Source organism: Candoia aspera, chromosome 5 (assembly GCF_035149785.1).
Source record: "Candoia aspera isolate rCanAsp1 chromosome 5, rCanAsp1.hap2, whole genome shotgun sequence".
NCBI lineage: Eukaryota > Metazoa > Chordata > Lepidosauria > Squamata > Boidae > Candoia > Candoia aspera.
The window spans coordinates 104533865-104537085 of NC_086157.1; positions in this window are offsets into that span (position 1 = coordinate 104533865).

Genomic DNA, 3221 nt, shown 5'->3' on the forward strand with positions numbered 1-3221 from the left:
GATGGCCCTGGGGGTTACATCTTACTTGACTGAGGTCCCTTCATGGAGCATACATATTAAATGAAGTAGACGTCGGTCAATCAAGGAGGCCTCCACCCAAACCTTCAAAATGCAGCCATCAGGCCAACCTCAATCTATTGGAGTCCTTCTGCTCACATCTCTTTTCTGGATCCAGGGCAACCCAATGCTCTCCATCAGCAACTGTCAGCCTTCCCAGATAAACCAGACAGGAAACACAACTAGATGAGCTAGTTCTACTTTATTGTAAGGCTACATTAACAAAATCTTGCAAGTCTGAAAGTACAAATCTCCTGCCATCCCTATTTACTGCCTGAGTAGTTAGGGCGGGTCCTTCCTAAGTTTTTTTCTCTGGCCATTACTCTGTTGTGGGCTCCTTTCTCCTTTATCTGATCATTTCCTAGGTGGCACCTCTCCACCCCCACCCCCATCTTCCAAGGTCACCCTCACATTCCATCACATCATCCTTCACTCTCACACTATCACCACCACCATGGTCGTTCCAGCATTGACTCCAATGATTTCAATCCACCACCTCAAAAGCCCAACAATTCACCTCTGGGCCCGCCTGCTAACATTCAGTAACATCTACTAACATTCAATTTCTTGTGGGTATCATCTTAAAAAAAGGTGTGCCCAAACTAGCACAACAGGTGCAAATTTTCAGCTTTTTTATCTAGACAGAGAGAGATCTCTCTTCTCTTGGACTAGAAATGGGGAGACCATGAAGCTCACTTCTCGACTTCTGGCCATCATTCTTTCTTAACCTAAGGTCCCCTGAAGGATTATTGTGAGAATAAAATCTAATCGCTTTGAGCTCCTGGAGGACAAATGGCATATAAATGCAACATTTCCTACCTAACCTGTCATGAGCACTGATGGAGAGCAGGAGGGGGCCCCTATCCAGGGGGGAAAATGCATGCGTAATATTGAGGAGTTAAGCAGCCATTCAAAGAGACACAGATCAGACCCACCTTGACTTTTACTGTCTGGGTTTTTCCCACGCCTCTTCAGTTTGTTAGGATTTTCTGTCTAATGTAGCAGTAATAAAACACTAGAGACCTATTCCTTGTCTCAGCGTGGTTCCTATTAGGACATAACCAGGCCAATTGTACATTCAAAAGTAAGTTCTATTAAGTTTGGTGGGAGTTACTGCCAGGTCAAGCCAATCCCCCCCAAACTTGGTGGGCTTGGACCTGGGTATGGAAAGTCCCTGAATTTGAAACACCCAATACCTTTGCAAAGTGGCTTTTTTGCCTCCCCCCCACCCCAATATGAACCACAAGTACTTGAGGCAAAGCAAAAGGCATTTTATTAAGGGGGGGTCAAGTCTTTATATAGGGTACAGAAGCAAATGATACATACATTTGATATATGTGATGCATCAGAAAGCAACAAATCAAACAATAAAAGACATTGATTAGACGTGAGAAAAGGAAAGATAGACCCCCTTAAAATAGGTTGCATCTCTTCCTTTCCCACCCAGGTTTGCTTCTTTAACACTTGCAACGCTCAAGGACTTCAGAATACAGCCCTAAAGGACTAGTTTTTGCACTTCAAAGGAAATGGCTTTGGTTCAAAGGAAAAACATGGCTTCCTAAACTTCAAAAGGAGGCCTAGATGCCATGCTAAAATGCTAATATCACCTTTATTAAAATGCTAATAATGAAGCCCAGAATTCCAGGTAACATAGGCTTGACATAGGTAACATAGGCTAGAGATGTTGAAAGAACCGTTCTGAAGAAGGCTGTTGCAAATCCCTTTCTTATCACACCAAGATAATGACATGGAAGTATCCACCAAGTCACCAGAAGCCTAATTTGAAGGCATCTCATTCTTCTTAGATGCACAGAGCATTGCGGCTTAGAAATGCAAAATTTTACTTCCAGCAAAGGAAAGCCTAGGTGCAAGATCAGCTTGCTCTTATAGTTTTGAGTGCGATGGAGGTTCAAGTGAGCTCCCCATCAAGATGAGTCAAACTGAGTCAACTTTGCCACTATCAGTAGAAGGAATCTCCAAAACGACTCCTATAGATTGGGGTAAAACTCTGCAAGTTAGAAAATCAAAACAATGACAGTTTCTAGTTTCAACCCCAGACTGAAAGAAATGCAGCTCCTCATTATCGCTAAATAATGGTTGCATGTACAATTTCCAACAGGATTCATTGTGGGCCTCCAGTGAATCTTTAGAAGGTTATTAGAGCTTGTTTTGGTTTAATTTTAAATAAGTATCTAGCAGGAAATAATCCTAGAGGTTTCATTATATGGATGCTGCAGAGAGAGGGGGGAAAAAAGTATCCTTAGGGGAAAACAAGCTTTTTCTGTATTTTCAAGGGATTTCTGAGACTGCTAGGATGTAGGACAGAAGATGCTTAGAGCTGACATCTGTGCCATAAACCAGTATTATAATTGCTTTTTCTTCCAACTAAGCTCTCAGGAAGAAGCTGAAAGACTAATCAGGAGTTTCTGAAAAACCTATTTTAGGCTTGTTTGCAGGTACTGAAATCTCTGCTGGTGGGCAACACATTTTCTTTAAACGAAGCCCCTCCCCAATTGCTTCTTAGTGGAGAGAGCCCAACTCAGAGGGATTTCTTTCTAAACGCGCATCTATTTGCAGGATGCACCAGTAAAACCTCAGCAGATGCCAATCCTTGGCAGTACAGCAGTGCATTGTGAGTTATTATTATTATTTTTGGTAGTTTTACTATAGTGTGGAAATTGATAGCGTGGAAAAGCATTTATGTAAAGCCGCCTGGCCGGCCTTCTGACTTCCAGGTAGGCCTCAAAAGGCCCGTATTCCCATAGCAACAGTTGAGCAAACGAATGGGCCAATAGAAAACGAGGTCTCGCGGACAGCCTTGAACAAGTCACTTTAAAAGACGTTGCGAAGGGAAGAAGGGGGAGGCAATCACCCCCCCGCTCACGTCACGCGACAACAAGGAGTCCGGGTTGCATTTGGAAGGGCCAACCAAAAGCTGAAGAAATAAAGAAAGGCGGGTTCTATGGGCGAGCCCGCCAATCGCCGCGAGGAGCAGCGCCATTCTATAAAGCCCCCCCAGAGGAGATCGGCCCCAATGGGAAGTGGGACTCGGGGGAAGGAGAGGGGGGGGCGGCCCTATCAGAGCGCGGAGGAGGTGCCCTCCCTCCTGCGCGAGCCAATGGCGACGCGGCCAGCGAACAAAAGGCGCTCCCGAAGCGCCCGCC